A 27,693-nucleotide genomic window follows, 5' to 3' on the forward strand; every position below is an offset into this window, starting at 1 on the left:
GCCGGGGGCTCGGCCGGGAACCCCTTCGGAAAGGCCCCGGCGCGCCGCCCCCGCTGCGGCGGCCCGGGAGGAGCCGCGGCGGGCCCAGCCCGGCTCGGTCCGGCGGTGCCGGTGCCGCCGGCGGGGGCAGCGCTTTGTGCGCCGGCGGGCGGTACCCGGGGCGGGGGCACGGCGGCGGTGCGGGGAAGGGCACAATGGTCTCGGCCGGAGCGCATCCTGCCCATCCCGGGTGAGATGGACGCCGTCCCGGGAGGCGCAGGCTGGCCGCTCGCTGCCGGGAGGAGGGCAGCTGGGATCCCCGCCGAGTGCGATGGATGGATGGACGGACGGATGGACGGATGGATGGATGGATGGATGGGCAAGAAGTGGGGGAGCGGTTTCAAACAAAAAGAAAGAAAGAAGGATAGCCCGTTTCGGAAGAGCCGGGCTGTGCCTTGGTGCACAGCTTGCGAGTGCAAAATGGAGAAGAGCAAACCCTATTGATCTGAGAGAGGCAACCAAATGGGATGCTGTTGTGCCTGGATGCTGCTCAGAGGATGCTGATGGATATCTTAAGGTCTTAGCCTAACGTGTAGGCATCTAAATAAATAAGCACGCTGATTATCCCCTTATTTAATACACTGTATTCTGATGGAAATTTTTTGTGTTGAGGTGGTTACCTGTTTGGTGCCACACTTGTATGTTCTTCCCTTCCAATATTTTTTCCTCTTTTAGTTTTCATATTTCCTCATTGATTAGGCAGAGAGCCTGTGTGGTATGAGAAAGGAAAGTGTCAGAGTTTCCAAGAGTTTCCAGTCTTGCTGCTTATTCAAAGCAGCATCATATAATCTCATTAGCTCATCATGTTATCTTACTCATTAATTTCAAGGCCAAAATAAACTTCATGGCCTTTCCCCCTCTCCTGCTCTGAGGGAAACAGGCTGGAGTCCAAGATGGCATGTTTGCTGTCAGTGAATTGCTGATGTGCCAAGCGTGTTTGGGAGCAGAGTGGTAAAGCTCTCCTCTTGACTTGGCACTGTTTCTCTTGTGATGACGCTCTTCACTTGAGACTGTGCTTGAACCACAGGTAATTTAGGTGAAGTTCAGTGTAAGCTCAGATAGATGTGGTTTTTATTTCAAGTTTGATTCTACAAGCAGTAGGGCCTGTACAGTTTCCATTAATTTTCTTGCAAGGCTGCAGCTGTGTAGGAGATGATGAAGTTGAGTTGTAGTTGAGCACTGGGCTGTTACAGGACTCCTTGTGCTGCGAACAGTTCTGACCCTTGGATTTTAAACGTAAATGTTCTAATATTTCCTGTAACTTGCACAGGAGCCTTGGCTTTTGGTTCCCTTCTGTGTACTCTAGTCCTCTTTCCCTTTCACATCTATTGTTACTGAGCCTTAATGACTGAGATGATGCTCATTACTTTTCAGTATGGTTTTCAGCCTTTTCTAAGAGCAGTTTTATGTACTCTTAAGAAAGTCTCGTTATCTCTTTCTTGCCTGATTCCCACCTTCACCTCTCCACCCTTATACACACAGTTAATTGGAGAAAGCAGGACAGAGAACAGTTGGTCTCCAAATATAGCTGGAATTCAACAGGCACAGGAAAAACACCTGACCAGATTGTCCCCGCTGAGCATGATAAAAATGGCAGGACCACTTATCAAAACTTTGTGGTGCAGTTTAACAATGCATTGCAGATAGCTCTGCTGAGAGTGCTCAAGTTGTGCCTGACAAGGGCTGAAATCAGAATGGGCTTTAGTAATGAGGTAATGTTAGACAGAAAAAAAAGAACTTCCTCTTCCCCTTGTGGTTTCTTTTATCTCTGAAGAGGTGCATTAGCAAACTGGACAAAATTCCACTTACAGGGAGCTCTACTAGCACAAAGTATACGTTCTTTTCCCAGCCAGAGCTAGAGCTTTCTGCTTTGTGTTAATCTTCTTACAAAATGATATTATTGCACAGTCTTGTGCTGGCTTCATTTTTTTTTTCCTTTCTGCCTCTGTTAGCAGAAAGATGCATTGTTTTCAAATCCTAAATGGTGTTTTGTTTACTTACAAAACTATTACAGAATAATTGGATTTGAGGCTTACATTTTGTGGGGAACCAGTGTGAATAAAGTATTGCTGTTAACTGTAATGAGTTCACCTGTTCTAAATTCATGATAGCCATAAATTTTGGGAGGCTGCTTCTACACTGCAAATTAAAAAAAAAAAAAAAAAGGTCGCATTCAGTGTTGCTGCTTTGGCTTATGAGAACATAATTCTTCATAAGAATGGCCAGAGTACTGATGAAGAAACTTAATTATCATCTGCAGTGGTTAAAAATGTCCTGTTCTTTCACTGGGTTTTTTAGTGTTCATCCCTGGCTAGTGCATGAGTAGCTTGGTTATAGTCGGTGCCTGAACAAAGACCAGGTGTCTTGGCAATTGGTACCCAGAGTGCTGGGAGATAAAGAACAAAAGAGATGACAAAACCCAAAGATAACCTAGGACTTGATTGTTTCTCAGACTGTTCTACCTTCTGGTGCAGAGACATCAGTAATAAGTACTCTCTGTCTACTCTTGCATTCCACATTAGGGCCAGGGAGCTTTTTTTTGTGGGTAGCTCTTAACAAGTAATTGATAACATTTTTTATTACCAAAATGAAAAGGAAGGGCATAGAGAGGTATTTGAAGGCATTATCCAAATTTTTTCTCTACCATGATATTAACGAAGATAAAATAAGAAAAAGGAACACTAATCCCCAGGCCTGTGCTGCATGCTTGATGAAGATACTCTTAAATGTGTTGCATGAAAATCAGCTTGCCATCTGATGCAGGATCCTGGTAGGATTCCAGGCGTGAGTCAGCACCTAAGTTAGGGACTGATTATCACTAGGACACAGGCACCTGTGGGAAAAATCAAGATCTCTAGGAAGTGTTTATTTTGCTGGTGTACCAAACTTGGTTTATTAATTCCAGAGGTCCAAATTTCAGATGGTTAAAAAGGAAGTGAACTCTTGCTTATGTATTTTTTTTGATGCCTCCAAAGTCAGTATACATTTATGATTTATCTGCAACATTTCCTTGTGCCTGTGAGTCTGGACACATGCAGGAGTATGCAAGACGTGACAGTGATAAGAAGATGAACACTTAGGCGTGTGACACACAAGTCATAGCAAAGATGAAAGAAATATTTGTCTTTTTTGCAAACACCAATCTGCAAGTGCTGCCTTTGGTTCCAGTCCTTTGCAGCAGCTCTGCCTTCTGCTGTGCATGTATTTGCAGCTGTCTGACCAGCATAACTGTGCTGGGTGGGACATTTGGCTTGGGAAGCAGGAGACTTGGGTTTTGTTCTTGTCCAAATGAGTATTCAGTGTTACAAGAAAGAACTGAGAGCCCATGGGGCTCTTTTTTTGCAGGTAAACCCAAGTAAAACCCAAATAGCTTTAGGAGTTCAGTGCATTGACCGAGGAAGTGCTGGATGGCAATTACGATGAAGCTTTCCTGGCCTTTTCCCTGGAAGGTATTGAAATAATTCACACTCAGGGTACCTGAGGATACTTTGCACTGGACTGATGGGCAGAGGAGACAATCAGAGTGACTTTTCTGTTTCGTGCCTGTTTTGTGAAGGGGTCAGTGTTGTCTTGCACATTGAACTTTCCAAAGTTGTTGATCTTTACAAGACAAACCTGGGGAAAGCAGGAATCGGTAGTACAATCTCCTTGCTGTTGGCAAAACAGCCCAGTTTCTCCTGTTGCTTTTTTCTCTCTATTTTTTAAATTTTTTCTTTCTTTCCCCCCAGCCCTTGTAGCTATTCTGAGGCATGCAACTTTAGGGACAGCAAGCATGTAGCTTTGGGCTTGTTCCTCCCCTGGGAATTGGGGAACTTGGGAGCTGGGCTCTGTGAGGCTTGCTACTGCAATGCTGCATTTTTTGTGCACCCATAGGTGTCAGTTCCTCTGTAGGGAGCCAGCATGAAATAATGAGAACAAGCTTTCTGTTCCCTCTTGGATGGGGAATGAAAGCTGGTGTGCTGACTAGTCTTAATACTGTCATTTATCTTGCAGTAGTATCAATAATGTGGTGTTTGCTTTCCAAACAAAAGATGTGGTTTGTGTCCCAAAGAGTTGAGAGATCGTTTGAAGCTTGGTGTAGTGGAAATCCTTCGTTTTCCCTGCCAAAATGGGCTGTGCCCTGGGTTGCAACCTTGTTGCCTAATTGTGTGATAACTGCTGGAGTTTCAGACTGCTCAGGAAAAAAAAAGAAAAAAAGAAAATGTTTCTCCTTGAAGTAGATGTTGATTTCCCTGTATTTTATGAGAAAGAAAAGGCGTATAGATTCCTTATACATTTGGACTGAAATGGTGAAAGTTTTCCATACCAATGAGGTGGATCCGAGTGTATTGCAGAACGTTTAGAATCCAACAGCTCCTGTGTATTCAGGAAGAAAAAAAACACTTTTTAAAACTGCTACAATGTTCTGCATCAATGCTAAGAGCTATTTAATGGTCAGGCGTAAGCAGTATGTGACTCTGTGTGTAGCAGCTCTTCTCCATGCAGACTTTCTCATTTGCTGTAAATGAAATGAGATTTCAGTGACATTTTTAGTTCCTTTTCTTCTCCTCTTGTTGTTCTTGTGTGTTAGCATTGCTTAGGTAATTATAGTGTGCTCGCTGGAAGCCCTGACAGCCTAAACTGAGTTCTTTGCAAAAAACCACGGTGTTTCCCTTAATTAGGAGAGACTAGAAACAGCACCTGAATCTATTAATTAAATAGTCAGAGTTGATCTCTATTTAGGGTATATTAACAAGCAAAACAAAATACATTTCTGACTGAAATGTTGCTCAGAGTAAATGAGCTACTGTGAGATGCTTTTTTTTTTTCTTTTGGCGAAGAAAAATAATCTATTGGTGCTGCAACTGTCACACATGCACAGTCATGCAAAATTCATGTGAGATAGTTCCCAATTCTATGGTACTGAGAACAATAGCCACTATTTCTTCTTCAAAGCTCTTCAGAGATGTTAAATAATCCTTGTGACAGCCCTATGAAGTGAGTATTGTAGTAATTTTGTATGGATGGCAAAACAATTAATCGGCATTGTCTCCAGCTGTACTGAGAAAGTGGAATTTGCAGCGTGCCCGGGGCTTGGCCTGCTGCTGGACCTCCTGCTTGTGGGAGCAAAGGGTGGGTGAGCTGTCCTGCTGCCTCTTCTTCTGTCTCTATCTGTGCTGATGAAAACAATCTGCAGAAGCTGTGGTCAGCAGCATGAAGATGTGTAGGTCAGGGTGGAGCGTGCATGTGCTGATAAAGGATGGATTTAGCTCGCTCTAAATTATTCTGACCACGTCACTGGCATCACTTCTTGGAGGAGAGGAGGTGTGTGGAGCTGTTGGCTGTGCTGTGATCTGGAATGTCCATCTGGATGTGGAAGTTGGGTTGCTCAGACTGGCTCCAGAGCACGAGTTCCCTCATTCGTGGGATGAGATTCTGGCCAGACACTTCCCACTGGGGTCTTGCCAGCCTGGGCTTGCTTCGTGTGACTTGAGGGTGGTCTCCTGATTTCCTTTGACCTGGAAAGGGTGCAGATCCCACTGTTCCCTCTGCTGCATGAACACCAGCTGTGTCTGCCAGCTGAAGGAGAGGAGGTCTGGATAACCAGGACATCAGTTCCTTTTGGGTCAGCCCAGTGTCACAGCTTTCCTGTGGCTGCTGAGATACTCGTGTCTCCTCTTCTCCTCCACCAGCTCTGCCTGCTGCCCTTCCAGGAGTTATAAATGCCACAGCAGATGGCTTGGGGAGGCAGTGTCTGTAATTACTGCTGCAAGATTCCTGAAGCTTGACTCTGCACAAAGAATGCTTTTTTTCCCCCTGGAGATTCAAGGTTGTGGTACTTCAAATGCAGATTTGGTCTTTTCAGGGGAACACGATGGAAGAAATGTGTGATTTATGTGCTGGCTCAAAAGAAGCCTGTCTTTCCTCTTGACATAATTCATATCGTGCTTTAGTTTGATATGAATTTTTCCAGTTTTCAGTCTTCTCTTGCTAGCTTTCATGTTCCTGGTAGTGATATGGGCTAGAGTGCTTATGGACCCAAGTTTTGATAACAGCTGACATACTGCTAAATAACACAACCATGATCAGTTTATTTGGTAGGTAGGTAACCTTCCAGCAGGTTTCAAGTGGATGTTGCTCTCCCATCTGAGCAGGGATGTGCAGCTCGAGGTTTGACACCTTTTTAATGCCCAATGCAAGAGCTCATCTCCCAGCTGTGATTGATTGACCCAAGGTTATGCTGCACAGTGTCTTCTTCTCTGTGGGCTCCTTGCTCCAAATACCTTTCTGAAGTCTTGACCTCCTTACCAGTGTGTCTGAGCTGAATTTTCTCCTCTTGCATCTCCCCGATCCTGATGGCCCTTGGGTTATTAACTATGTAGCTAGTCAGGAGTCAGGTTTGAATTATAAGAGGGCTGAAGCAAAAGGGAAAGAAAGGTTTTCATTTCCTGAGGTCAGTGAAGAGGCTGTGACCCAAATCACCCCCTGAGCAATGTTTTTTCCTTCTGGTGGTCACAGCAGAGGTGGCGCCTCTGGTTCCTCAGGCAGCTTGCTGTGGTTACTCATAGTACAGAGGGTTGGAGCCCCTCTCTTTCTAGGGACCACAGGAGTCTCCTCTCTATTTGAGTTTGTTTTTTGGTTTGGTTTTTTTTTTAAACTTGCTTTGTTTGTAAAGTACATTTGGCTAAATGTATAAGTAGCAATGGGACTTTGGGCCAGACTGCAGATTGTTATTGATCTCTGTTTTCAGTGAGATGTCATCACTGGGATCATGGGATTGAGGTGGCTTTTGTGTTTTGAGGTTTTTGTCTTGTCTGTTGCTTTCCTGGCTACCCCATGGCAAGGGGACAGGGCCATGCCTTTTTGCAGTCTCTGCTCACAACTAGCTCTTCTGAAACTTGTAAATGGTTTTCATGTTGAATTTGCCTGTGGTATTGCTCTTACTTGTGGAAAGGACAACTACTTGCAAACAGATGTAGATCATATTTAGCTAGCACTGTAGCAATTATATAATCTTCTAGGAATTGAGATGGCTAATCTGAAACAGGGTGTACTTTTAAACTTGGTTTGCTTTTTATTGTCTCAAGTTGAGTTGTTTCTGTCAGCGGGAGCTGAACTGGCTGGCCTAACACTCCAGCTGCATTTTCCCCCAGCGTCTCCTGTGTTGGTACAAGACCTATTGCTGCCAAACACTGCTGATTCCTTTCAAGCCTTCCTGCCCAAATATTCATTAGAAAACACTCCGTGAGCCCTCTGCCTGCTCTGCAAAGACCGAGTTTGCATTCGTTGCCTAACAGCAGTGGTGCCTTAAGCTGAGCTTAGAGGGCAGCAGCAGAGAAGCGCCTTGGCTGCAGATCCCTGGATGCTGGGCAGCAGCAGCAGGGTCACAGTGTGCTTGCCCTGGTCCTCTGCTCTTCCCTGGCCATCAGTGGCTGTCTGCTGCCAGGGATGTGTCATGAGGTGGGCTGGACCTTGGCTCTGACCTGCTACAGATGTGCTTGTTTGCTGCCTGGGTCCAGCTGCTGCCTGCTCAGCCCCCAGAAAAGGCATTCAGCCTCACCTTTAAAAACGGGTTAAAAATGGCATTGCTTCAGCTTGTCTGCTGCAGCTGGAGCTGCGAACTGAGGACCATAACTTATGGTAAAGGTTTTTTGGAGCATAGAGTCTAAGAATGAAGACATGTCCATTAAAAATGTATGTTTATTGTGTTAGATGTGTACTGCTGCTGGCAAGCTCTCCTGGGTGCAGCTCTGCCTGTACCAAAACCCTCTTGATGGTAATTCTTTTTTTTTTTTTAAACTTTGAAGCTTTTGCCAACAACTTTCCAATAAGAAGTTTCATTTTTGTCTGTATACTGTAAGTTTTCTCTGGTGTATTCCAGTGCACTGCTGGAGTGGTGTGTTGGCTTTTCAGAAGCAATACCATGCTGGAGAGCAAGAGCTGACCCAAGTGGTGGTGATGAGTCCAGGGGCACTCACAACATCACCTCAGTTATACGTCACAGTAAAAACCAGGTAGACACTGTTTATCCTTGAAAAAACAGGACTGCTGTATGCAACCCACTGTGAGCCTTACTTCATTCAGGTAATGAGCATTTACCTTTCTCTACAGCAAAAGCAAGTGGTATAATCCTTTCTTACCTTTCTTTTGTCTCGCACTGTTTGTATTTCGTCATTTTTTAATGTCCTAAACCTTAAACTTTTTCTGTTTCTGCAGTGATCTCAATGTTTGTTGGTAGATCTGGTCTGGAGGTTGAACCTTTGCTTTTCAAAACTTCAAGGCACTGAAGGATGCAAAGGCTGTACTTTACATCCATCTACACTCCTCCAATGCTAAACCTGTCCTGATGCTCCCAAAGGAAGCTATAAACTGCTGTGAAGGGTTATCTGTGGGTAACTTGGCTTGCTGGGCCTGAGAGGAGGAGGATGTGGTTTTGTACGAGGGAAGCCAGCAGAAGCTTTACTGCACTTGGCATTTTCATTGCATATGAAACTAGCACTGGTTGCTCTTCACACCGTTGCTGCTGTGAAGGAAGGCACATCCTTTGAGAACATGATTGGGTTGATAATGGCAGTGAAGACTTCCTTCTCAGTGAAAGAGCATCCAAAAGAATGTGGTTTCACATTGGTTTAACAGGCATTTCCTCTGTTGATTTATTTTAATAAAATTTTGCCTAGATGGCTTTTTTAATTGAATGTTTAAGCAAGCTGAAAGCAGGCATTTTACTGCCTCTCTTTAATTTGTGCTGATACATGGTTTAGCATAATTATTTTTTAATGCCCTTTTTTAAAGTGTAGTGCCCTCATCCTCCTGACCCCTCTTCATTCAAGAAGAAGTGGATTTAATTTGGAGAGAAGTGTCTGTTGTATCTCTGCCCTGTGGCAGGGAGGTATGTGGGAGGGGTGGGCTTGGTTAAAAAAAAATAAAAAAAAATTGCTGGCTTTTAAAGAGATGGGTTCAGGCCAAAAAGCAATAAGAATGGTCTGAGGCATACTGTGGTGTTTGCAAGCTGCCTTTCTGAACCTCGTTAATTAGTTCTAAATGTGAACCTTGCAGCATTGCACAGAGGCCTTGGTTTTACTGGGTGACCTAAAACAACCAACTTGCAGTTTTTCTCCTTTTTTTTCCTCCCCCATTCCTCTCACAGGCCTGTCCTTTCTTGTTGGCCAGCATTAACTGTCCTGGATCCTTAAAGAGCCATGTTCCTCTCTTTTGAGGTTTCTGCCTGATCCAGTGTGTGGAGTGGTGGAGTTCTCCTGGGCAGGAGGGTTTTGTCACTGAGCAGATAAAACTGGCTACCTCCTGTCTAGTTAGCTCCTTGCTCTTCCCCAGTGCAGTATGAATACCAACACTGGAAAAAAAAAAAAAGGTTGGCACCATCATTTGTAGTGGGATTGCCATTTAGTCTGGAATGTAGGAGTCTGCTGGTAGTCTTGAACCCTCTCTTTGATTAAAATTAGTCACAACAGCCTCAGTTTTTGGTGATACCATTGCCTACATTCATTTGTGCCTCTGTGTTTGCTCTGGAGGCTTTTCTTCAACGCTGTTCATTAACACAGCAAGGTTGGCAAAACTTCTAAAGGGGAAAAAAAAGCTCTAGGCTGTCTTGTATTCCTACCAAATACCTGTTTTGATAGTAACCAAAAATGCAGTGCATCCACTTAGCAGTTTGAAACTTGAATGTGGGTCAAGATGCCCAAGAACCCCAAACCCTTCCTTTCTCTCTGACTCCAAAAGAAAAAAGCCAAGCCCCCCATATGAGGGTGCACACACACACACACACACACACACACTTGCAAAATGGTTCTCCTTGGCATGAGCTGGACTGTGTCATGCAGCTGACGACACCTTTTCCTGTGGACCAAGCTGTAAGAAAAACTGAGTGGGAAAAAAAAATCATAGAGATGTCTAGAAACATTAATAAAGGGATGGTTCTATGTAGAGAACACCTGAAAGCCTGCTGCAGGAGCAGAAGGAAGTGAACTGCTGTCTGTGCCTGCTGTAGAGAGCAGAAGTTAGGGATTTAAGATGCAGAACGGAGAGCTGCAAAACTTTGGAAGAAGCTTTCTGTTGCCAAGCAGGAGTTGTAAAATCGATGTTGCCGGAAGCGACTCAAAAAGAAAAGATCCTGGCAGATGCTGGAGAAGAGTTGGAGTTTGGTGTTTCTGGGTACTGGATTGACAGGTCACTGCTGGGAAATGAGCCCTTATGAGATGTGGCAAGGGGCAGGGGAGATCCAAAGAATGTAAGAATGTGAGTTCTGGCCTTCCCTACTCATCCCTTATGTTGCTGTGCAAAAAAAAAAAAAAAAAAAAAAAAAAGCTAGGAGGGAGTGGGGGCAAAAAATTAGTAGTCATGGTGAAGAGAAGTAAAAAGATGAAGAGAAGTAAAAGGTGATGGAGAAGCTTTGCTGTCAAAGGTTGGGGACAGCTGGGTTAGGTGACTTTTGGAAATCTCCTTTAGCTGCACGCTCTGAAATTTTATACTGGGAGAGACTCGTGTTCCAGCCCTGCTCCACTCTTGGAGCCTCACGTGCTGTGGATTCCAGCACAGGGCAACACTGCCCTGACTGTCCGATCAAATGACCCTGGGAAGGATATTGGTATTTTTACTTTGCTGTCAAGTGCTCCTTTCAGATAGGGGCTGCTTCTTACCTTCCTCTCTGAGAACGTGAAGCAATTCACTTGCAGTCCGTGTGTGTTCATGGAGAAGGTGGAGCAAAGCCTTGGAGGTGGTGACCTTAGAGATCAGCCTCAAAACAGGTGCACCAGGAAGACCATGGTGCCTTCAGCTTGCTATTTTTTTTCCAGCCTTTGGGCTCTCAGTAAGTTTCTGTGGCCACAATGAATTCCTGATGACCAGCCAAAGGAGAGTGGTAACTACCAGGAATGCATGGAGGTCATTAAACAAAAGCTGAAAGGCCGGGGAAGTGCCCACAGAATTTAAATGCAGGTGCTGGTTCTCTCTACAGCACAGTCCTGCTTGCCTTTTTGGTATTGCAGCCATTGCACCGAGCTGGTGGGTGCTGAAGGAGTTTTGCAGAACCGTAAGCACTGAATTAAAATCTGAGTCAAGTTCCTGGCTCCCTGCACCAGCGAACGCTTCGCCAGCAAGCATCTGAGATGAAGTACCAGAAAATTTATGGACTGTGATGGTCTGTCACTCTGTGTGAGCAGAGGAGAAATACCATCCAGCTTCCTGAATTGATTTCTTTGGTGCGTGGTGAGCCTAAAATTATTTGGCAGGACATATGGTCTTGGTGTGTTGGTGAAACACAGGCGATCTGGGAGGCTCCATGCAAGAAGTGCAAGTGGAGCATCTTGTTCTTGGAGTTCTCTTCCCAGCAATGACCAGCATGTCACCTTGGCAGTGCTCCCATCAGCTGTGTCTTAATAAAGCATCAAAAATGTGTGTATCTCTAATGTAAATGAGGCCCAGCTTGGCTCCTGACCACAAGGAAATTCAGTTTTCCTGTTGCTGGCTATGGGGCCTGTGCCTACAGAGAGCAGGCAGAACTAAGATTAACTGAGCCTCCATTTAATAACTCAGTAGCTGTTGGGGGAATCTGTAATTTGCTGGTTTTCAAAATACCAGATGCTCTTCTGTGAGGGGAGCCCTGCTATGTTTCTACCATAATTCCAGGACAACGTTAAGATGGGATTCTGTCCACTGGAAGCATTTTGGATGTTATTGTGAGGTAAATGGACCCTCCACCTTGGAAGAATGCCTTTTGCAGATAATGTAGTGTTTGGAGTTCACAAATCTCGTGGAATGACATGTATGAGAGAGGGTATGAGCAGCAGAAAGCCAGTGCTTCTAAACCTGCAAATGGTTGTTACACAAATTAAAGTCCCCACTACACTGGTACGGGTCCCCTCTGCAGGGGTGTGTGGCTGACAATAGTATTTAACAAGTTCCAACAGCATCAGGAAGATACAACCTGATTACAAAGTGGCGATTTTTTTTTCCTGCGCTGAGCTTTTTTTGCTTGAAATTGTAACTTGCATGTCTTCCAGAGAGGGGTGGATCTTCTCAGACAGGTGAAATTGTGCATCTCAAACTTATCTTGGTATAATTTTCTCTTGTTCACCTCCTCCTCCTTCTCTTCCTTGCTTCATCCCACTTATTGTGGGTTTCGTCAGGGCCCTTTTTTAGGCATTTAGAATCAGTTGCCAAACTGCAGTAACAAGCAGGTAAGTCTAATGCTGTGCAGCATGGCACATGCAGTAATTGTACTAGCAATGCTTCATCTCTGTGGGCTTCATTTCTGTGCTTCCAGTATACTCTGATCGGGTTTTCTTTCCTGCACCTCTGACCATTTTTTGGTACAAGCTGTGTGTGGGGGAAAGAGGAGGAGCACGAAGAGGGTGAAAATGGCCTTTATTCCTGGTTTTTCTTGGATTTAACATTTATGTTGCTGTGGGGTGGGGGCTGCTGTTCTCTGTCGAGTCCATCTGTAGGCATCCTGAGTGTAGCAGGTCCACATTTGGGCAGCCACTGCTGTTTTTTCAGCTGTGAACTAAGCCAGCAGGTCTAGGGAGTGGTCTGAGTTGGAGGAGAGGAATGTGTCAGGGAGATGCTGTAGGGCCTGTGCAGCATCATCTGTTCAACCTGTTGCTTTCTGGGACTCCTTATTCTAAATTCCTGTGGCACATCTCTCCTGGCCTTGCTTCCTTGGGATCTGTCACATCTTGAACGTGCTGTTTGTCAAATTCTTAGTTTTCTCCACTAGGAACTCATGAAGTTGTTTCTGCTGCTGCTTCCCCCTGTGTCCCACCAGGGCACTTGGTGCTGCTTTGTCAGAGGCTCAGACTGCTCCCTGGAGGGCCCTTACAGCCATTTAAGAGCTGCTGCCCATTTTTTTAGGATACATTATCTCTTCCTTTTTTTTTGGGAGTCCTAGTTTTCTGCCTTGGGTCTGGACACAGTCCTAATTTATGTAGAAATCTTATCTTGAAACTTGTTCAGTTGTTAACTTATCACAGGCAGCTTTGCAGTTCTTGTGATGGAAGTGAGAGTTTCTGCATGTGGAGGGGGCTGTGCTAACCACTAAAGATTTTGGTTATGTTGGCCAGTTCTTGACTGCTGCTTTTTTAGCTCTTTAATGAGAGGTTATTTTGGGAGGAAGAATGTAATCGGGTCAAAAATCAAATTTCAGTCAGGGCTGATTTATTTTGTATGGGCATGTTTTGGTTGCTGGGCACTGCTCACAATAGAAATCAGAAGAATTGGAGTGTTCAAACTAATTTTTACTTGGTCTTTCCCATTGGAGTGATTGGCTTTCCTGACATGGTTTCATTTCAGACTTCAGAACACTAATTTCTGTTTTGTATTAAATGTACTTTTGACTAACAGAAATGTGTTGAGGAAAGTAATAAAGCCCAAAGGGGAACAAAACCATTTCCTCTTGGCATAGTGTTTTTTCTTTAGATCAGACATGGACATATTTTGTTTTGACCAGTTTCATTGCTAGCATGAACTTTAAATTTCAAGTTCTTACCACTGAGCAGAGTAAACTTCTAAAGCATTCAAGTAAATTAAGGCAGAGTATTTGGAGTCTGACAAGATGTCACCTTTGTTCACCATATCGTGGTGGTTCCCATTAGCAATCATTGTGGCCTCGGAGAGCAGGATGGCTCTGTGAAGTTAGAAAACACTTTGCAAGAGCATGAAGTGTGCATATCAGGTAGTTAATATCTGTAATGTCTGATATCTAAAACCTGGAGGGCATTTGAGTTCATAATGTATGCTTTTTCATATTGGAGCTTGATTGCTTTTCTTTTTTTTTTTTAAGAGAAACTGCTATGATCTCTCACAAAGTAATAGAGGGAAATAATGTTATAAATCCCTTGATGTGTTGTGAAAGCTTAGACCTTTCCTGTTGCTACTTTCTATTTTCCCCCTGTGCAGCTCAGGTTTTTATTATGTGCTCTCTCTCTCATGATCACTATTCTCAAAAGTGTATTCAGACAGACTGATATCAGGCAAAATATTAAAAATATTTACACTAAGACAGCAGCTTTTTTCCTGCACACCGAAATCATATGTCCATCCACCAAATGAACTGTCTGGAAGGGAACAGGATGGAGGGACCAGGCTGGTTTAAACTGTTATCTCTGCTTTAATTAGATGTTGTAGATACTTGTGGAACAGCTCGTCTAGCTGAGCATCTCCCTTTAGGTAGTTTGGGGTATTTCTCCTGGCCTGGAGCCACGACTCTCAAAGGGCATTGGTTTCCCAATGTTCTAGTGTGGCATCTGCCTGCGTGGATGTTGTGGATGTGTGCTGGAAACATCTAAAAACGTCTCTTGGTGCTATGTTTAGAAACCCAGATCCCTTCCATAAATGTTGGTTACAAGTTCAAGGAGCAGCTTTTCTCTGGCCTTTAACCTAGGAGCCTTTTCCTCAAACCTCAGCCACCTTTTCATCTTCCTGCCTCCCTGTGTGTGTTCAAAGCCAAATGCTTCATGTTCCAATATGCAAATACACCCATGGGTCAGTGCATGAATTCAGTTTGAGATTATTTGACTGTCTTGGAGATGTGATTTCATGGCTGTAAGACTCTAAAACCACTCTGAAATTAAGGTCTCTGAGTAATCTATTATAAAGGAACATTGCAAAAATGCAGGTGCACAGGAGTAGGAGTACTCTGCCTTGAAAGATAGATACTTATGGAACTGCAAGCACTGTAAGCCTGAGTATTTTCATTATTGCGGTGATCAAGTTTTTTATTATGCATGAAACAGTTTATAGGCAGCTGAGCAATGCCTATAAAGTGCTTGCTTGCTGTCTCCCCTGTTTCTGGCCCCCAGTGTTATCCCCATTTCAGTGGAATATAATTCCTCTGCTATGATCAAGGCAGGAGGAATAAAGCAGTGATTGGTATGGTGAGTTCTTTTTTCCCCCTACTTTCCCATTGTCTTTTAACACAGTACTTCCAAACTAAACACTGTGTGATAGCTTTGGGGTAGCTCTGATGGTCTGAAGAAACAAAATAAAACAACTGTAGTGATTAGCAGCTTTGGAATAATATTTGTCCTGTGAAGAGAGAAGTCATTCCCTAGCAAAAATTACTTGCACCTCTGTGCTTTCCAATCCTCTGTTAGCCAGAGGACAACTCTCTGATAAATGTTGAAGTCCTTTTGATTTCAGGATTCCTATGTGTCCTGAATGAAGTTGCTTTTTTATTTTTAATTGTATCACCATTCCTAAAGAGTGATTTGGACTTACAAAAGGGGCTGTTGTTGCAAACTGCCTTAGAGCAAAAAAATATGACAACCATCCTGAGCTGTGGAAAGAAAGATGAGTGTAGATAGTAGGGGAAATTGGGGTAAGGTTCAAGGAGTCTCTGAATGTTGTTCTTTTTGTCTGAATACCTCTCAGATGTTAAGGTGGTGCAGGTTACTTGGTCACAAAGACTCTGTTTTTGTTATGACTCCTCTTATATAGGTCTGTATAGATTCAGTTGTTTAGTATTTTGAGTGTTTCCTATTTTTGAATACCCTTCTGGGAGGCAAGGCATAGAATGGAAGGGGAGAAGTTGCAGGAGGGAGGCAGTTTACGTATATATTCCTTTTCTCTTAGTTTTTTTTCTATGTCCAAGAGAAGGACAGGAGCAGAGTTGGCTGTTTTTAAGAATCAATTGCTAAGCAGAGCTTTAAACCTAGAAATTAGTAACTAGAAATCTTCCCTGCAGATCAGTAACTCATGCCCATCTCTCTAGTGACCAGCATTTAAAATGATGCTTCATCCAGGTCATTGCACTGTTGGAAGTAAACATTCTTTCCTTTGAAGTGCATCAAATGCTCATTGCAGTAGTGGTTAATGGAAAAAAATTCACACTTTATTTTAAATAGGTTTATATGTTAAGTATGTTATTGAATTATTAGTGAATCCAGCCTAAGTGTTTACTTCTGTATATGTAAAAATATAGACATATGCTTTAAAAGGAGACAAGATTTTTAAAAGTCATCTAGTCTAAACCCCTGATTCCCAAACATTAGAGGGGACTTTTGTGTTTGAAAAACACTTGCCAGAAGATAATGATTACTTCTGACTTGTTTTATCTTAAAAGGGAAAATATCATTCCTCAGATGCCTGAGATGGACTGAAACATCTCTCTATGTCCCCTGCATGTGATTTGTGTGATTTGTGCCTGATTTCAGAAAGCATTCTGCTTATTTTCACCTCGTTTTCTTTGTCTAAAATTCAGCCACTACTTTGAATATGAGTCAAAATATATTCTGTTTGCCAGTATCTACATTGAAAAGAGTCTCACAGCAGTGTGTTATAGAATTATAGTGGGTAAGTAATACTGTGGTTCGTGCTTTCTAAATATTTCAAATGATGTTTGAGGGTTGTAATGAAATGCTGCTTTGTGGTGTGACAAATCACTGGCAGCAGGGCTGGTAAAGTTTGCAGGGGGTGGATTTAGCTTGGGAAGGGGGTGACAGCAGAGCCTGCAGGGCTGTGGTCAGGGCTGGGCAGCGGGGCAGGATTCAGGGTTGAAAAGCCAATTCTGGCTCTTGGCAAAATGCACTCGTGAGGAATCATAACCCTTCCTTGTGACCATAAAAAAAAAACCTGTCAGAGGTCCAGAGGGCGGCTGTGTGTTTGCTCTACCTGTGCCCTTTGCCCTGGTTGTGTGCCTTTTCCGAGGGGTATTTATATTTTAAGCAACGTGAGATTGTGGCTGGGCCCCTGAAGGACGTGAGGGGTGGTTTGCACGTGTGGGCAGAACTCGCTGGCTGCAGCGGGGCCGTCCCAGCAGTGCCTCCCCCATCTCCTGACGTGCAGCTGGACACATCTGGAGGGAGCAGGGTGTGCAAACACGCAGGCAGCCGTACCTTGTGCTGGGGATACTGTGGGGCGCTTCCTCGGAGGAAAAAAATCCCTGGATTTGGGAGAGGGCTTGAAGGTGGAGCCGGCCATCCCTCTGTGGCACTGAAGCTGAGGGGAGCTCTGAGCTCTGGCGAGCTGTGTGAGCAGAAGGTGTTGCTGAGGCCAGGGAAGCTGCTCCTCTGGCTGTGCCTGAATTCCTCCTGTGGTTCCTCTCTCCTGCAGTGGGTAAGCCAGGGGTGGTTTCTGTGGATCTCATCATAGCAGGACTTTGGTGGGAAGAACGGGGCAACCTCATTTCTCAGCTTGCTAGAGGTGGTTTGGGGTTTGATATTTCAAGGTGATGGTTGTGCTGGAGGGCAAAGTGAAGTCGGGAACTTGTTAAAGAAGAGCTGTGATCACAGAGTCATAGAATGTCCAGGGGCTGGAAGGGACCTTAAAGATGGGACCTTAAAGGGACCTCTTGTTCCAAACCTTCCTGCCATGGGCAGGGACACCTGCTGCTAGGCCAGGTTGCTCCAAGCCCCATCCAACCTGGCTTTGAACACTTCCAGGGCATCCACAACCTTCCCGGGCAACCTGTTCCAGTGTCTGACCAACCTGACAGTACTGAATCTCTGCCTAACATCTAACCTAAATTTCTCCTCTTTCAGTTTGTACTGGTTACTCCTTGTCCTGTCACTACAATTCCCTTACGTGTCACCTCTGGAGTGTGTATGAGGTCTTAATCTGTTTACCACTGAATGTGCTATACTTGGGATGCTCTGTCAGCATGGAATTCTGTTTTCCATGTGCCAGTAAATATTTGAACCTTTTGTTACTAATACTGTTTTATGGATTCCATATTCCAGAAACAGCCATTACTTTTTAAATTTCTCATCTACTTAAGAAAAGTTGTCTTTACTCATATGTTTCTGTTCCCTCTGAGGATAATAAGGAGACATCTATTGCTTCCTGTATGGAAATAAATGAATGTGATGGATGTGGAGAGGCACCTCACTTCTTTTTGATTTCTTTGTGTAGGAAGTGGCTGTACCGTTCCATTTTAGCCTCTTGTGGCACCTGAAAAATGAGAATCAGGGAAAGCTTAACCCTGTACTCAGGCTCACAAGGAGGTGTGAAAAGAGGCCACTGATATGTGGGTGCAGTTGAGTCTTTTTGGTGAGCTTGAAGGCAGTCAGTCTTACTGCAGGACCCAGATCTGTCAAATTTAAATGACAAGGAGAAATCTGGTTTCTTGGGATTTGACTGTTGATTTATCTTTTTTTCCCATTGCCTTTCTTTGTATTTAGAAATTCTATACAAAGAAAGGGGAAAAAAAACCCCAACTTGCTTATTTGGGTAGTGTTAGTTTCCTATGGTCAAATGTTGCGGTTTCTTTTTTTTTTTTCCTTTGATTTTAAAACTTTAAAATCCATGTTGTGAAATGAGTCTGGAAAGCAGTAGGTAGATTAAAAAGGAGTACCCTTCAACACAAATAATGGAGCTCCCAGGAGCAGAGAGACTGGAAGCACAGGGAGACAGGCACACGCAAGAAGGAATAAATCTCTTTGACTGTGCTGCTGAATGCTCAGAAGTCTTTCTGCATGTGGTGTGAGTAAATTGCCAGCTGTCTGTAGTGCTCAGGAATAATTATTCCCTTCTCCTTGAGTCATTCTGGAGTCTTTCAAGTCTATCTGTACATGAGCAGAGATTTTTCTGCTTCTTCTGATACCGCCAGAGTGAGCACTGCTTGGCACCACCCCGTGCAGTGTGAGGCTCACTGAGCTGATCCAGGCTAGTATTGCACCAGTTGCAAAGAGACTCTGTAGGATTGATGGGAGGGAAAACACATTTTTGAATATCTCTGCCTATTGCAGGGGTTTTTGTCTTTTGGGTGGGTTTTTTTTTTATTTTGTGTTTTGTTTTTCTCAGTTTCAGGTAGAAGTTGTGTAGATGAAACATATAGGTGGAAGCAAAAGAGGATGTAGTAAAGCTGCCTGGTTTTACTTCCCTTAGACTTTTAGCAGACTTATTTTCCCTGAGTTAGTTTTTGCCTATGGCTTTTTGTGTGCATGTGATGCCGTGTGCATTTTCTGCCTAAGACAGGGCTCAGCTGCTGTTAGCTTTTATGTAGGGTTTATCCACTTGGAAGTTTTTGTGTTTTGCTGGATGTGATTTTTAGAGCAAAGATAGGAGTAAACTTGAATCTGGTGAGGGAATTGATCCCTCTGTCCAGCACCCTTGGAAGTTGCCATCCCATGCCTGGCAGAGGTGAGAGGAGCCTGCTGTGCTGCCCTAAATAAACTTTCTTGCTGTGTTCAGGGAGGCTGATTGGTTTCATTGATAGAGCTGTAAACGAGACAAACCAGCCTGCTTTGAAGCCTCTGTGCCTAATGAATCAGGCAGGATGTTTTGATCTGTCCTGTACAGTTTTCCACCTGAGCTGCTGTTGACTATAAAGACCTGAACATCCACCATTATGTGGCAAACCCTTTTAATTTGGTTGTTGTTACTGGATCCTGTAGCTGTTGCTTAAAGAAGGCAGCAGAAAGAGCTTGGCTGGGCAGTCCCTTGCTTTTGTGTCCCTGTTCCTGGTGTCCCCTTTCCCTCTGCATAGATCACAATGCCTGCACACATCTGATCCCCCCCAGAGCTGGTGTCCAGGTAAAGTTTCGCTGCTTTCCCTTGTCGTGGAGCTTAAAAAAAGTAAATGAACAACAGCTGTATTGATCAGAGTGGCATGGAAAGGAATAAAGTGAGTTTGAAGGAGCGTCTGCTCCCACATTTTGCTTGGAACAGGGGATTTGTCACCCAGAAGAGTCAGGGTGAGTGCAGGTGAATATGTAGCATTTTTCTGGCCCATTGTCATGTGGCATTGTGTACTGACTGCTCAGCTCAACACTGCTCAGTGTGTTGCATGGCCAGCTGGACCCAGGCTCCCTGTCTCTGGTGCAGGAAATTTTGTGCTTGGAAAAGTCATCCTTGAAATACTCAGTGATCTGAGAGAAAAAGCAAATAAAGTTGTCATTTTTTTCCTTCATGGCCCCTTCTTGCTCTGCTCCAGCCCCAAAACTGTTTCCTGCACAGAATTGTTTTCTCTTATTCCATTTATTTTCTCCCACACATCTTCTAAAAGAAATCCACTTACTGCATACATACTTTTAGTGTATCTTTTTAGGCCGCTTTTACTTATTCTTCTTCATGATCAGTATGGTTTCTTTGTTTCCCTTTGTATCTTTTCTGTACTTGCTCATTCTTTCTTTTCCTTCCCGTTTTTCAGTCCCTGATCCCTTTGCAGAGCCACCCCTTGGCTTCTCAAGTCACAAGCCAAAATTAGAGGGTGCAGGAATTACCCCAGGTATGAACCCATGTCTCATAAATCTGTGTGCAAACTGTAATTTCTCTCCAAGGAAAGCTTCCAAACTTGATTTAAAAAATTTTTGGTTACAAAGACTATCCTGGCCCTTGGGAATTTGTTCCAGGGGATGCTGCTCTTTGCTGAAGTATGTGGCTTGTGACCTCTTTATTTTTTAGTTTCATTCAGCATCTTTGTTCACTCCCATTGCTTCTCCTACCTCTCTGATGGAGTTTCCTTTATCTGCTTTTCCTCCCCTCACTCAAGAACTGTCCCAAAACCTCATGTGTCTGTTTTTTTTCTTTACCATTTCTTCAGGAGTTAATTTTTATGCCTTTTGGGTAAAGTTACTGACTGGTTTGAAAGCTATTGAATGAATACTAGAAGACTGTTAGTGTGGTTCTACTCTTGAGGCTGACTTTGGAGGAAGCAATCATCTCAAGTCCTGAGTCTCACCAGGCTCAGGAATTTGCTGTGCATGTAGAGCCCTCCCTTAATTTTCAGTGGCTCAGAATTTAAAATTTTTAATAAATCTGCTGCTTTGCTTTTTTACATTCCTGTCAAGGCTTTTGTGGGGGAAAGTAGACCTTTTGGTGACATGGAAAGAAACGCATGAAAAAACCAGCAGGACTCCTACAGTGGACTCTGTATTTTTACAATCCTGATAGGCAGTGTCACAGTTGTATTTGTATTACAACAGCCAGGCCCTGTTTGCTTTAAGCCCTGTGTTTTGCAGGACTGGAAATAAGTCCTTGAGGCTGTTGGTTTCTCAATTCATGAAGGTAGTGCTGGGAGATATTTGAGGAGAACAAGTGGTTTTTTTACCACCCTTCAGTGTGACAGTCAGATCAAGGCTTTTCTGTGGAAAACTGGTGCTTGCCTTGGAAAGGTCAAATATGTGTTCAAATAACAGTGTGCAGGAACAGAAAACCCTTTCAGAGCAGGTGTCCAGAGATGCAATAGAAGTTATCTGCTTGTCTCTTATTATACTTGTCACCAGAGAAATCTGGTGAATGAGTCTCCAGTTTCCAGCAGGAGAAATAAGTTACAGTGAACAATAAGAGGGCCCATGGGGAGTGCCCACGGCATCGTCTTTCACACAGACTGAAAGCTCTTTTCTTCTGTGCAGGGAAAGAACAAATAAGGAAAACGTTAGTCTGCTACTGATGGGACACATGTGAAGCATTAGGAGAAATTAAAAGGTCGAGTTACTTGCAGTTCTCTGAAGTTAGATCCTTATCTCAGTGCTGACAGAATTGAGAGAAGGTTTTTTTTTTACTTCCAAGAAAAAGGAGAGGACCAGTCAGTCTGGCGCAGCAATATAAACCCACTTCTGTTCCTCACAGTATAAAAATTGCTTGGTGGAACAGATTGAGTTGTGTGAAGAGCTCTTGGAGTACGTGTACATTTGCAGTTGTAATTTTCTGTTACGTGCTTCTTAGAATCATCAGTAGCATCTTGGAATGGGAGGAATTGGAAGGGGACCTTGAAGATCATCTCATTCCTACACCTCTGCCATGAACAAGGACACCTTCCACTAGACCAGGTTGTTCAGAACCCCCTCCAACCTGGCCTTGAACACTTCCAGGGATGGCTTTTGCCTTCACACGGAGAGGAGGAAATTGAACTGCTGATTCTGCATCCCTTACCTGTAGAAGCCTCTCCTGGAGATGTTTTTTGCCGATGAAAGTAAGGATGTAGAGGGTATAGAGGCCCTACCTGGCGCTTCATACTCTTCTTTTATTCTGAGGATTTTTAAGAGTTTTATAAAATAATTTTATAGAAAAGACTTGAAGTTCATTTTGCATTTAGCCTTATGAAAGGTTAGTGAGTGAAGTTAATAGTACAGACCTAAGGCCAGTGGACCTCAAGGTGCTGTAAAAACTATCCTCAAACTTGTACAGGTTTCACGAAATACAGATGTGGGCATGTGACAAGCTCATCACTTTTGGGTGCACACAACTGCAGTCCTTTCAAGGATAGAATCACGGATATGTGTTTCCCTTGATATCTGCCATGTGTTACAGAATATTTTCTGTCTTGTTATTACTTGCATGTGCAGTACCAAGAGCCTTGGGTTTTGCTGTGCCAGCACTTTGGAGCTGGAACGCCTGTGAATTTCCTAGGGGAATGTGCTTGTTCCTTTCATGCTGGAGGATGTGCTTGGCTGGGGATGAGGATTTTGGCCAAGAACACTGCACCAAAATGTTCCCCACATGATGGGCTGCTTCTGCATCAAATTCAGCAGCTGTTTCCTTGTATTGCTGTCTTCTGCAGTGCTGTCCTCTGCCAATTCTCCCTTTTCTCCCTAAGGAGAATGCACACTGGAGAGCTGATTCACCAGCCCAGTGAAGAGCCGTGCTCAAATTAGTCCTTTCCCCAGGCTTCAGAGTATTGTCCAGACATGAACAGGAATGGATGGCACTAGGTATGAGTGTACAGCTCTGGTAAGGATTTATCTGTCCTGTGTGTTTCCGAGGGTCCTGTTATCCCATTTGGAAGTAGAGCTGTTTCTGTCCCCTTTTGCAGGCAGCTGCAGATCTGCTTAGTCTGTTCCCTACCCTGACCTTTTTTATTCTTTTCATCCCTGTCTCCCCAGTTTGGCTGTTCTCTGCTGTCCAACCCCTGCAAGAGAAGTGAACTGCCTGATAAAGAGATATATTCCTTTTGTTCTGCAGCTGGTTCTTCTCTAATTGGGGAGCCAACACTGAGGATTTACATCTAGGTGCCAATAATGTGAGTACCTGAGAGATCTGCTTTCTCTCAGATTTCAGTGGCTCAGTGCTTACAGCTGGAGAATGGGCCAGCATCTATTATATACAGAGCAGGAGCAGAGAAAGCAAGGAAACAGAGCAAGAAATTACTGAAAAATTATTTCAGTCTCGAATATCTTCATGAAGATTTGGGATTTCCCACACACATCTGAGATAAAATATTCCTTCTCACGTTGCTCGTGTCAGGATGAGCCTGGATGTAAGGAAACCTTCCCTCTCTCCTTTGATATCTCCTTTCTGTAGGTTCTGGGTACTCATCTAGAATAGTGAAGACAGGGAGGGTCAGGGTAGGAGACACCTTCAGAGCATTTCTGGAGCAGTGGGAATTGGTGGTGCTTCATGGCAAGCTGTGGAAGGGAGATGTTTGGAAAGCAGTGGTTCAATGAAGCTCTTGGTGGTGTTACTTGCTGCAGCGCTCTGGTTGCTCTGGGACACAAGAAGGCAACTCTGAAAAAAAAAACCCAGTCAGAAAATGATAGTAAGGACTGGCCCCTTGTCATCCACCCTGCTTAGACCCTTTTAGGTTACCCCCTGACTTATTTTTGACCAAATTTGGCCTTCTGGCCTTTCTTGTAGCAGCACAGGTCAAGCGTAAGAGTAGAACTTCCAGGAGCAGTGGCTGCACTGCCTGGCAGGGTGCCTGCCAAAGTGGAGTCCTGCCCTTGCCTTGAGCTCTTCATGTGCCTTGTGAATCAGCACAGAGTCCACTGAAGAAGAAACAGGCTTCTACAGCAATTTGCCCTGAGCCCATGGCATTCATATCCTGAGAGGCTGGTTAATGCTAGCTCTGTGTGTGATAACCTCTGGGTGTTTGAGTGTCGTGGTTGGAGGAGGAAGGGGGGAAAATACACCCATGTGAAATGTTCAGACTCAGGATATTGCTCAAACTGGACATCAAAGGACTCGTGTGGTGTGCTTTTCTGTCTTTATCAGTAGTTCAAATAGACATGCTAATCCCTGGTTTGTTTTTTTTTCTAGTAGCTGTGGGGATTATAACCACAGTGAGAAAGGTACATATTGTAAGGAAGATTGAAAAAGAAAATTGAAAATTTACCTGTCCATCTGAAGCAAAAGTTTATAAAGACATACAAACCCCCAAGCAACCAAACTGGACTGCAGTAGGGCACATAATTCTCATAATGCTTTTTAGCAGAAGTCCTCTCCTCCCCTCAGTGCCAATGCTGGGCTTTGGCTGGGATTTTGGAGCTGTTCTCAGTGGTTTTTTCTCCACACAGGAGAAAAAACCTTTGCTAGTGGAACTGAGTGGCTGCATCTGCTTTGATCCCATGTGCAGTGCAGTATGAGGAGGCCAGGAGAGCAGATTTCAGTTTTACTTGCTTTATCTTCTTCATGTTCTTCACATTGGAGGTATCCTACTCCCTTGACTGCCCATCCTTCCTGTGCATGTGCTGCAGAGCTCTCTGGAGGAAACCTGTCCCCTGGATCTCTGCTCCTTGGACTGTTGCTCCAGGAGGTGTCAAATTATGCTCTTCCCTGTTTCACAGGGATGAAGCTAGAGTGTCATTTCCCTGACAGTGGTGTGAGCCCCTTCTGGGAACAAACTTTATTTCTCTTCCTGCTCACTTGAGTGACGTATGGAGCCTGCTGCCCGAATTCTCGCTTGATTTCTGAGATTAGGGTGGTGTCAGGGGCTGGGTGTTTTTCACCATCAGCTCTCCACAAGCCCACCCAAAAGACCAGGGTCTCACCTTTCTGCACATCCTGTTGTTTGGGGAAGACAGAAAAGGAGCTTTCCCTCCAGTTTTGCAGCTGCTTTTTTTCTTGCCCGGTGAAGAAGCTTGATCCAGTTGGATGCCATTCCTCTCAATGTGTGGAATGATAAGGAGCAGGCACAGAGTTTTGCTGTGAGAAGAAGCCCAGTGAAAGCCTTCTTCTACCCTGTGGTACAGCATCTCTGCTGTCCTTGAATGGAATTTTAGCAGCTCAGGCCTTGCTCAAGAGAGTGACTGTCACCTGTAAAGTCTTGTGAACCTCAGTCCCTAGAAGTTGTAAGCTGATGTGGGGTAGGTATAGTTATGGTCAAGGTTTCCAAGGATGTCTTCCAGACTTTTTCCACCATGTAGTGGGAGTTATCAACAAGGTAACCTGGGCCTTTGCCTTCTGTGGATCCCCAGGCAGCGTGAGCAGTATTGATTCCAGCCTGGTGCCTTGACCAGGACCGCTGTCAAATGAAGAGTGGGGGTAGTTCTTTGCTAGCCCTGCTGACTGCAGGCCATGGAAAGGTATTTCCAGGCCAGGACCTCATGTCCTGCTTGATGGAGGTGGCACCTTCTGCCTGGTTCTGCTGGCACAAAAGGCTGGATGCAAATATCTGCAGGGCCCTGGGAGTCACAGGTGGCTGCTGTGGACACTGAGGATGTAATTTGCTCCAAAAAGTTGGAGTCCCAGCATGGGTCTCATCTAAGACACTTGACACAGAGGGAAAGCCATTGTGATCAGTGTCTTGGAATGGACATAGTGGAACAGGGGAACAAAACTTTGTACAATGACTTAAGTGTGTGAGCACTGATGAATAAAAAGCAAGAGGTGGATCCTGAATCTACTCAACCTGCCCTCCCCATGTTTTCATGCCTGTGCATGCACGTGTGTGTGCACACTCCCCTTTTTTCCCTTTTGATTATCCTATACAGCATTTTTGCTGGGCTTCCAACCCTTCGGATCTTCCTCATTTCCAGATTTGTGCCTCTGCCTCCTGTCCCCTTCCTTGAGGAGACCTCAGGGGGAGTGGGCTTCAGGGCATTGAGACACTGCGCTTGGAGTGGGGTCTCTGCTTTGCTGGGCTGGGGAAGGGAAGGCAAATTTAGCAAAACCTCTGTTAGCATCTCGAGGGAAGGAGTTGCTGAGGGAAGGCAGTGGTGCCTGGAGTTTTTAGGACTAGGATAAGCAGTGAATATAACAAAGCAGCCAGGTGTGCCATACCCCAGGTGTGCCTATGGGGGATTTAGGCCAGGCTTATTTGGAAGGCAGTATAAACCAACAGACCATGCTTCTGTGCTCATAAAGGGGATTGATCTTTGTCTTGGGAAAGGACATTTTGAAGCAGAATGATACCAAATAAAGCTGAAAATAGTGGTGGTGTTCAGCAATGATGAGGAAGATGACAGAAGGCAGGGCAAATATTGAGGAAAGAACAGTGGCACAAGATGCTGGAGGGGTTTCAGCAGAAGGCAAAGCTGATCTCAGAGGATTGAGAGCTGCAGAAATGGTGGTTAACATCAAACATAAAAGTGCATTACTTATAAAAGTGCAAAGGGAGCTACTTAGCCCTGTGTTTAGCTACTGCCTTTGATGCTGGCTGTGTCTTGGGACTTGGATGTGTTCTTGCTGGACTTCCCTTGTTGCTTTTTCCACCTTCTCATAGCAGGGGCCAGAGGTCATGTTGCAGTCTTAATTCCTCTGAAATACGTTATTTTTGTCCCTTGTGTGCTCATGGCTGGTCCAGGGAGTGACTCCTGAGTTTTTTGTGTCCTTGGGAGCTTTGTGTTTGTGACCTGTGTTGAGGAACCAGCTCAGATCTGGAGGGTGTCTGCTCAGAGGAGCACATCAGGGCGCTGAGCATGATGTGTGAGCAACTGTAATTACAAATGGCCTATACCTGTGTGTTGGCTTTTCAGTGCACAGGTTGTATGTGGTCACTTTGACACCCAAATGCTAAAAAAAAATCCACAGAACAGCTAATTGGGGCGTTAAGTAATAGAGGAAAAGTGAAGATTGCCAAGAGGCAAACCCCATTTCATTCACAGGGCAGGTTTCTGAACAAACTTCTCCTGACGTGCTTATTCTGGGATTTAATCCATTTTGAAAAAGGGATTATCTAATTCACAAAAGATAGACAAACTGCCTCAGAATTTTCATGTGAACTAAACAGCTTTTAATCTAGGAAATAAGAATAAATCAGATGTGCTCCTTCTGCCACAGATGAACTTTCCCTAAGCAAAACTAACTTGATTTTGCTTAGTGTATGTGTTTTGTTGTTTGTTTTTAATAATCAGAGAGGATAAAAAGCTTCTGATTTCTCTCTAAGGTTTTGCATGCTTCTGCTTTCTTGCTTTGGGATACTTTACAGTGATAAAGAAACTTTTCTTTTGTTAGTAGAGGAGGAGTAACAGTGAGAGAATTGCCTTTTTTGGTGAATTTTATGTTGCTATGAGAAGACGGTCCTTGAATTCAAACTAGATATTTTCTTGTCTTCAGTTTTCTGCAGAAGACTAAAATGAAATCACAGCTACATGGCAAACATTTCAATCAGCAGGGAAAATACTTCACAACAAGATAGAGTTAGGTGGGTTTGCTCAGTTAAAAGCTTTCAGAACAGCTTGTTTTTACATTAACTTGGAGTCATTCTGGCTTCCATAGTGCAACAGTTAAGTAGTGCAAGGTCTTTGTAGGCAAATATACAAAGGTCAGTCTGAGCTTGAGGTAATTAGGGCATGTATGTTTTTAACTCCCAAAGTGTATTACTTTTTGAAGATCCACACTTTTACCAAATCTCTGACTTGGGTGATTTGCACTGCATGAAGGTAGCAATAACCAGCCACTGACCAAATCTTTTTGTCTGATATCAGAGTGTGTGCTGAGCATGGTTTCAATACTCTGGAGTCCCTCAAACATTTGTGGTTACCCTGGGGTCAGAGAGCTGTCAGTGTGTAGGTAATGCCAGTTGGTAAAATACTTACAGGGCACAGCTGAGTGATGGGACATGTC

At 44.2% G+C, this 27,693-nt stretch overlaps 1 protein-coding gene across 7 annotated transcripts in view; it reads left to right on the plus strand.

Annotated features, from left to right (window-relative positions):
- Positions 1-27,693, plus strand: part of AGPAT3 (1-acylglycerol-3-phosphate O-acyltransferase 3) — an 86,137-nt gene that overhangs the window by 753 nt on the left and 57,691 nt on the right. For 2 of the 7 annotated variants that reach the window (XM_038150258.1, XM_038150237.1), the window contains exon 1: positions 16,693-17,085. The exons of 3 other annotated variants lie outside the window; for them this stretch is intronic. The gene's annotated coding sequence lies outside the window, so the exon portion shown is untranslated. Of the gene's footprint in view, positions 1-16,691; positions 17,086-21,636; positions 21,884-22,793; positions 22,931-27,693 lie in introns of those variants that run through there. 2 more of the 7 variants (XM_038150244.1, XM_038150292.1) reach the window with 2 other exon arrangements.

This window comes from Motacilla alba, chromosome 1 (assembly GCF_015832195.1).
Source record: "Motacilla alba alba isolate MOTALB_02 chromosome 1, Motacilla_alba_V1.0_pri, whole genome shotgun sequence".
Lineage (NCBI taxonomy): Eukaryota > Metazoa > Chordata > Aves > Passeriformes > Motacillidae > Motacilla > Motacilla alba.